The sequence below is a fragment of the Pan paniscus genome, chromosome 5 (assembly GCF_029289425.2).
Source record: "Pan paniscus chromosome 5, NHGRI_mPanPan1-v2.0_pri, whole genome shotgun sequence".
Lineage (NCBI taxonomy): Eukaryota > Metazoa > Chordata > Mammalia > Primates > Hominidae > Pan > Pan paniscus.
This window is the reverse complement of record NC_073254.2, coordinates 78,340,995-78,349,808: the sequence shown is the minus strand read 5'-3', so window position 1 is coordinate 78,349,808 and position 8,814 is coordinate 78,340,995. Positions and strand designations below refer to the sequence as shown.

The window sequence follows — 8,814 nt, the reverse complement described above, 5'->3', positions numbered from 1 at the left end:
TGAAAGATCGGGTTAGCTGTTACACAAACCCACTGTGTGTGCAGCATCTGCCTGGGCCTACCTCTGCATCTTTGCCCTGGGACCTGGGGGCAAGAGGGAATCAATGTGCACATGAAGCTCATGCTGTTGGCTGTGCCATGTGTAATATGTGAATAAACTGAACAAATCCATTTGGGCTCATTGTCTCCCTACTGACTGAATCTGTGGAAGTTTGGCAAACTGACCTAGCAGCTGTCGTGTGACTGCTGTTCAGGATCTCTTTGGCTGCTTGACAGGTAGGATGTTCACCTCCAAAAAAATGTTGATCACGAGTTCCTTACCTGAAAGGCAAATTCTCATTCTTATCTATGCTTTCAACTTTGTAGGAGAGTCCATAGTCATGTGAGAGATATTAGTAAAAGTATTAATGATATTTAGGTTAATGTGTATATGAGTACTTTAAAACTCATAAATGTCTTAGGTACACATTTATTAGTTTTGTCAATAATTGCCTTCCTGCTATCTTAAGGAGCATTTCCCTCTCATCCATCCATCACCAAAGTTACTATTTTGATTAGGAGATCCTGATCAACTTCTACAAACAATGTTCAGCCAGGTGTGGTGGCTCACACCTGTAATCCCAGCACTTTGGGAGGCTGAAACAGGTGGATCACCTGAGGTCAGGAGTTTGAGAGCAGCCGGGCCAACATGGTGAAACCCCATCTCTACTAAAAATACAAAAAATTAGCTGGGCATTGTGGTGCGTGTCCATAGTCCCAGCTACTCGGGAGGCTGAGGCAGGAGGATCACTTGAACCCGGGAGGCAGAGGTTGCAGTGAGCCGAGATCACGCCACTGCACTCCAGCCTAGGCAACAGAGTGAGACTCCGTCTCAAAACAAGAAAAAGAAACACAATTTTAATCTGTCCACATTCTGAAAATAACAGATGCTGGAGAGGTTATGGAGAAAAATGAATTCTTATATACTGTTGGTGGGAGTCTAAATTAGTTCAACTATTGTGGAAGACAGTGAGGCTATTCATCAAGAATCTAGAACCAGAAATATCATTTGGCCCAGCAATGCCATTACTGACTATATGCTCAAAGGAATATAAATTGCTTATTATAAAGACACATGTACGCATATATTCATTGCAACACTATTCACAATAGCAAAGACATGAAATCAATCTAAATGCCCATCGAAGATAGACTGGATAAAGAAAATGTGGGACATATCACCATGGAACACTATGCAACCATATAAAAGAATGAGATCATGTCCTTTGCAGGGACATGGATGGAGCTAGAGGCCATTATCCTTAGCAAACTAATGCAGGAACAGAAAACCAAATGCCACATGTTCTCACTTGTAAGTGGGAGCTAAATGATGGGAAGACATGAACACACTGAGGCGAACAACACACACTGGGGCCTATTGGAGGGTAGAGGGTGGGAGGAGGGAGAGGATCAGGAAAAATAACTGATGGATACTAGGCTTGATACCTGGGTGATGAAATAATCTGTACAACCCCCCATGATACAAGTTTACCTATGTAACAAACCTGCATGTACCCCTGAACTTAAAAGTTAAAAAAAAGAAACACAATTAAAAAAAAACAAATAGTGTCTTTAAGTAACAAGACAAAGTGGATAAAATGCATAGAATAAATCTAAATCTTTCTTTCAAAACTTGCAGGTTTCACTGGGGAGAAAGATGGGGAGATACAGGGTGTCCACATTCTGACACATTAACTTAGCACTTCGGTTCTAACATACTGAAACAAATTTAGGGCTTCCTTACTAAGGACCTTGCTACTTTGATTCTCACAATAACAGTAGGTATTATTGACACAACTGGTCCAGAAGTTATTTACCTCAGAGCCAGTATAATGCTTTGGGTATATTCTCTTGCGTGGTAAATCATCTTTTAATATGTACCTTGGTCTAGAATGCAGAACTGCAGTGCCAATCTGAAACTAGATTGAACCTGTCCACTGGCAAAAGACAAAGCACTCTTGTAAAGCTCTCTAGTGTTTTTGTCTGCTACATCTTTACTTAAATGCTGTCAATTGGTCTTTACATCTGGGTAGTCTTCTGGGATTTTTTTTTTCTTTTTTTTTTGAGACGGAGTCTGGCTCTGTTGCTTAGGCTGGAGTGTAGTGGCGCTATCTTGGCTCACTGCAACCTCCACCTCCCGGGTTCAAGTGATTCTCCTGTCTCAGTCTCCTGAGTAACTGGGACTATAGATGTGTGTGGCACCACACTCAGCTATTTTTAAATTATTTTTTATTTTTAGTAGAGACAGGGTTTTGACAGGTTTTGCCATGTTGGTCAGGCTGGTCTTGAACTCCTGACCTCAGGTGATCTGCCCTTCTTGGCCTCCTAAAGTGCTGGGATTACAGGCGTGAGCCATTGTGCTTGCCCAGATTTTTGATGCCTATTTATTTTAGGATGGATTGGTGGTGCATGAATTAGTTTTCTGTTTTGTTTTGAGACAAAGTCTTGCTCTGTTGCCTAGGCTGGAGTTGCAGTGGTGCCATCATAGCTCACTGTAACCTCGAACTCCTGGGCTCAAGCAATCCTCCCACCTCAGCCTCCTGAGTAGCTAGGACTACAGGTGCTTGCCCACATGCCTGGCTAATTTTTTATGTTTCATTTTTTAACTCAGAAACCTAGTTGATTGCATGTTATGGGCTGAACTGTACTCCCTCAAATTCATTAGTGCTAACCCCTAGTACCTCAGAATGTGACTACTGGAGATACTTCTTTAAAGATTCTCAGAGTAGATGACAGAGTGAGACCCTGTCTTAAAAAAAAAAAAAAAAGAAAAAAAGGAAAATAAAGAAGAGAAAATTTGGAGAGAGATACAGAAGGAAGACCATGTAAAGACATAGGGAGAAGATGGCCATCTATAAGCCATGGGAAAGCCATTAGAATAAACCAACCCTGCTGACATGCCACCCAATCTGTGGCATTTTGTCATGGCAGCTGTAGAAGATTAATGCAGAAAACAATAAGAAAAGAGCTTCTGGCCAGGCACAGTCGCTCATGCCTGTAATCCCAGCACATGGTGAAACCCCATCTCTACAAAAAACACACAAAAAAATTAGCCGGGTGTGGTGGTGCATGCCTGTAATCCCAGCTACTCAGGAGGCTGAGGCAGGAGAATTGCTTGAACCCAGGCAGCAGAGGTTGCAGTGAGCCCAGATCAGGCCACTGCACTCCAGCCTGGGTGACAAAGTGAAACTCTGTCTCAAAAAAAAAAAAAAAAAAAGAGCTTCCTTTTGCACTTCTCCCTAGTTTGAAATCCATGAGGTATTTAAAGCTATGACAGCCATGGAACAATGAGATGAAAAGAATAAAGACACAAGCCAGCATGCTAAGGACACAGAGAAGACAGAATCTGGACCTTTGGTTACATTTTAGAGAAGCTGAACTAAGGGTTGCCTTTCTCTAAATTTCTGCTAGGTAAACACTGAATGTCCCTATGGTTTAGCTACTTTTAATTGCCTATTCTGTTAGTGGCTGCTGAAAGCATTCCCAATAGAGATGCATATCTGGCTTGTTTAACTCTCTAGTCTTAGTAATGAGAACAGTGCCTGACATGCAGTAAGTTGTCAAGGATTATTTGTTGAAAGAATAGGTCAGGCATGGTGGCTCATGCCTGTAATCCCGGCACTTTGGGAGGCCAACGTGGGCAGATCACTTGAGGCCAGGAGTTCGAGACCAGCCTGGCCAACATGGCGAAACCCCGTCTCTACTAAAAATACAAAAGTTAGCAGGACATGGTGGTGCGCGCCTATAGTCCCAGCTACTCGGAAGGCTAAGGCAGGAAAGTCGCTTGAATCTGGAAGGTGGAGGTTGCAGTGAGCCAAGATCATGCCACTGCACTGCAGCCTGGGCGACAGAGTGAGATCCTGTCTCCAAAAAAAAGAAAGAATAGAGTGAATGGATTTCGGTGTGATTTCGGCTCACTGCAACCTCTGCCTCCTGGGTTCAAGCAATTCTTGTGCCTTCTCCTGAGAAGCTGGGACCACAGGCGTGCACCACCATGCCTGGCTGATTTTTGTATTTTTAGTAGAGATGGAGTCTTGCTATGCTGCCCAGGCTGATCTCAAACTCCTGGCCTGAAGCAATCCACCCGCCTTGGCCCCCCAAAATGTTGGGTTTATAGGCGTGAGCTACTGTGCCTGGCCCATAAACCTTTTTGGATAATACCTGAAGTTCCTCAGCCTTAGGCAACAAGATTATTAGATTAAACTCAGTGGGTATTTTACTCTAATGAAGGGATCCAGGTGGAAGGAAGACTTGATTTACTTATTCAATAAATATTTTTTGGCTGCCTACCATGTGCCAGGAATTGCTCTATGATCTAGGTGTTGGGAAGATAGAAATTTGAACTAAAAGTTCAAGATCTCATGAAGCTTACATCCAACATGTGTATATGTATGTGTGGGAGAGGGAGAGAAAAAGAAAATATATGCTTAAATAAAAAAAAAGAAATAATATGTCAAGTGTAAATAGGCAAAGTGAGAGGAAAAGAAGGCTGAGAATTTAAAGGATGGAGTTCTGTTGAATTACTATATCTTATAGGAAATAAATGACCATTATTCAGAATAAACATGCCAGAAGACAAAGATTTCGTAGATAATCAGAAATAGAAGATAATGAAAACTTTCACTTCCTTTGCCTGAGGTTGTTTTTTTACTAAATTAACTAATTAATCTTTCAAGATTTTATTTCAGTGCAATGATCCAGGATGGATTTGAGATCTTGTTGAACGCAGCCACATCCATGGATTGCATATAGTTCTCAAAGCAGTGATCTGCTCCTCCCGCATATCTGTTCCAACTTTATCATCTTCAACATGATCTTTGAAGTTTTAAAATTCCGTATCCCACTGTAACTAGTTGAGAGGAGCCCCAGACTAAGCGGACTGCTTGAATTCTTCTGACTCATTTCTCTAATTTTTTTTAAAAAATTTTATTTTAATAGCTTTTGGGGCCGGGTGCAGTGGCTCACATCTGTAATCCCAGCACTTTGGGAGGCTGAGGCGGGTGGATCACGAGGTCAGGAGATCGAGACCATCCTGGCTAACACAGTGAAACCCCGTCTCTACTAAAAAAAAATACAAAAAATTAGCCGGGCGTGGTGGCATGCGCCTGTAGCCCCAGCTACTCAGGAGGCTGAGGCGGGAGAATCGCTTGAACCTGGGAGGTAGAGGTTGCACTGAGCCGAGATTGCACCACTGCACTCCAGCCTGGGTGACAGAGTGAGACCCCGTCTCAAAAAAAAAAATAGCTTTTGGGGTACAAGTGGTTTTTGTTGCATGCATGAATTAGATAGTTGTGAATTCTGAGATTTAGTGTACCCATCACTCAAGTAGCATATATTGTACTTAATATGTAGTTTTATTCCTAGCGCCGCCCCTTCTGAGTCTCAAGGTCACATTATATCACTTTGTATGCCTTTGCATACTCATAGCTTAGCTTCCACTTATAAGTGAGAACACACGGTTTTTTGGTTTTTCACTCCTGAGTTACTTCACTTAGAATAATGGCCACCAGCTTCATCTAAGTTGCTGCAAAAGACATTCATTCCTTTTCATGGTTGAGTAGTATTCCATGGTATATATATATATATATATATATCACATTTTCTTTATCCACTCGTTAGTCAGTGGGCACTTAGGTTGGTTCCACATCTTTGCAGCTGTGAATTGTAATTGTGTTGCTATAAAAATATGTGTGCAAGTTTTTTTTTGTTTTGTTTTGTTTTTTGTTTTTTTTTTCATATAATGACTTCTTTTCCTTTGGGTAGATACCAAGAGGTGGAATTGCTGGACCAAATGGTAAATTTACTTTCAGTTCTTTAAAGAATCTCTGTACTGTTTTCCATAGAGGTTGTACTTATTTGCATTCCCACCAGCAATGTGTTAAGTGTTTCCTTTTCACCACATCCATGCCAAAATCTATTGCTTTTTGACTTTTTAATGACACTCTTCTAATTTTGTCATATCTGTCTCATTATCACAAGGTTTCACATCTAGTGAGATGAAAGATGGCAACAGGGGCAGGGTTTTTTTTTGGCTTTCTTTGATTCATACTATGCAGGGTATTCTTCCCTTTGCCTTTTTGATTCTTTATTTTCCTCCCCCTTATCAAATCCAAATAGATAAATGTCATTGTCATCTTCACGATCTGTAGCTCCAGTTCCTCTACTATCTTCCACATTAGCAGGACCATACTTGCCCAAAGCTTTCTTCATTCCTGCTAGGCTGGCTTTTTCCTTTTCGTAAGACTTGATGTAATTATACCAATGTAGAGCATGACACAAATTACCAGACAATGGACTGGAGACTGCTTCAATTACTGCCACATCTGCTTGTGATGGCGCATACCCCTTGTTGCAGCTCTGGTCAGCCAGGTAACCATTGTGCACCTGGAGGCCAGTGGGGCTTTTCAGGTCTCTGAAACCCATGGCATCAGCTGCATCTGAGAGCTGGGTAGCAGCAAAAGGAAGGAGCACAGGTTGTGGATGCCTAGCACTAAGAGAGGAAACAGGGTGCCTGGGGTTGTTGTAAAGAGTGAGTGGGAGTAATGACCTTAGAGAAAAGGCCCCCACTAAAATGTGAACTTCATGAAGGCACAGTTTTGCTTTGTTTTATTCTTTCCTGTATCTCCAGTGACTAGAGAGGTACCTGGCAAATAGTAAGTGCTTGATAAACAATTGCTGATAAATGACTGAATGATTAGGAAATAGGTGATTTAGACTTTGTAAATATGGCCAAATCAATTAAACAGAGTCTCAGATTCTTCACCTATAAAATGAGGAGTTCAAATTGAGCACTTTTTGTTTGTTTGTTTGAGACGGAGTCTCACTCTGTCGCCCAAGCTGGAGTGCAGTGGCATGATCTCGACTCACTGCAATCTCCATCTCCCGGGTTCATGCCATTCTCCTGCCTCAGCCTCCTGAGTAGTTGGGACTACAGGTGCCCGCCACCATGCTCAGCTAATTTTTTGTATTTTTAGTAGAGACGGGGTTTCACCATATTGACCAGGATGGTCTCGATCTCCTGACCTCGAGATCCGCCAGCCTCGGCCTCTGAAAATGCTGGGATTATAGGCGTGAGCCACTGAGCCCAGCCTTGGGTACATTTTAGGATTTCATTTAGCTCTAACATTCCATTGCTGAAAAGAAAAAAAAAAAAAGAAGTTGTTACTGTACCTCCTACTTCACTTTGTCTACTTTACTAGATATATTTTCATCGATAGGCCAGAAAAATTATAGTGAATGTTGTTTGTCTTTCCAGCATCTATTACTTCCTTTCCCCTGCCTAAGAGTACTTAAATTTTCATCTGGGTCTCCCTTGCTGATAGGTTTTGAAAGCAGTTGATCACCAGAAATGGACTGTGATTGACCAAAGCCAATCTCAGTAAGCCCATCTCCCTTGATGCAGTGATTGGTTGAGGCCTGGGTTGTCTAATCTAACCAGTTAAGTCAGCATTTCTCTGTCAGAAATGGACTCCTGTCTCCAGACAGGCCAGTGAGTTATGGATAAAGGGATTTTTGGGAAAAGTGTTTCTTGGCTCTTCTGAGAGTACAACTGAAAGACATGTTCTCTCTTGTCTGTATCCTTTTATACGTCTCTGTAAGCTTGGAACCATTGTAACCACTGTGGTATCATGAAGGTTGTAAACCTTGGAATAAGCTGACACTGTAGAAGGAAAAGCTGAGAGAGGAAAAATTAAGTCTTTGATAAAATCACTGAACTCTTGCATCAAACCAACCTTAAAGCACAACCTACCTTTTGAATTTCTAGTTCATAAACCAATAAACACCTTAATTGTTTACTCAAGCTTGTCTTTGATTTTTGCAGTTTTCTTTGAGGAAATAAGTTTAAATTCTTGAATCTTTAGAGTAGGATGAACTGATGATCGTCTATATGATTAGAACGAGCCGTACATGGGGGTGGTGAGGCAGCATTTTCAGCTAGGGATTATTTTTGGCTCTTTGTTCCTCAGAATACTTCTTTTCAGCTTACCTCTCACAACCCCACCTGGGTGATGTAACTCAACTTATTTAGGGTGGATGATGGAAATTTAGATTTTTTTTCAGAACGTCCTAGGGCCCACAGGAGTATTAGGGAAAGCAATACATGAAGAGTTGTACTTAGTTACCAGAACATTTTCATCACCCCCAAAAAGAAACCACGTATCCATTAGCAGTCACTCCCCACTGTGCTTCCCCCAGACCTTGGCAACCACTAAGGTACTTTCTGTCACTGTGGATTTGTCTATTACCCATTTATACATTTTAAACATTTTTTGGCTTAATAATTTACTAACCTCTTAAAATCCTCCCTCTTTGCTCTAATAGCCTTTTTGGTTTAACTTAAATTAGACTGTCAACTAAACTGGAACTCTTCAAATTTAGGTAGGTTCAGTGAATAGCTATGTATCTGACTCCATAAATCTTTACAGTATAAGATATATAAAACTTTATGTTCAGTTATTCTTCTTTTATTTTGTTTTTTCCTTTGATATAAGTTCAGTTCAAGAATACAGAATACTAAAGAAGGAAAAAGAATATGAGAAGTAGGAGGAGGATGAGGAGAAAAAAGAAGAAGATGAGTAGGGGGAGGAGGAGGAATATGACAGTATCACAGAGAAAGGAAAATTTTATTGATGAAACCAAAGAAACAGCCACTGTTGGATTCTAGAAAACATTACCCTCCTCCTCTGCAAACAAAAACGGATGAAGCCTGGGTGTGATGACTTATACCTGTAATCTGTAATCCCAGCACTTTGAAAGGCCAAGGAAGGAGGATTTC

The 8,814-nt window shown here is 41.3% G+C and overlaps 1 pseudogene; it reads right to left on the bottom strand.

Moving 5' to 3' along the window:
* Nucleotides 1–3,937: 3,937 nt before the first annotated feature.
* On the bottom strand, nt 3,938–6,680 carry LOC100975878 (elongation factor 1-beta-like; annotated as a pseudogene).
* Nucleotides 6,681–8,814: the final 2,134 nt, after the last annotated feature.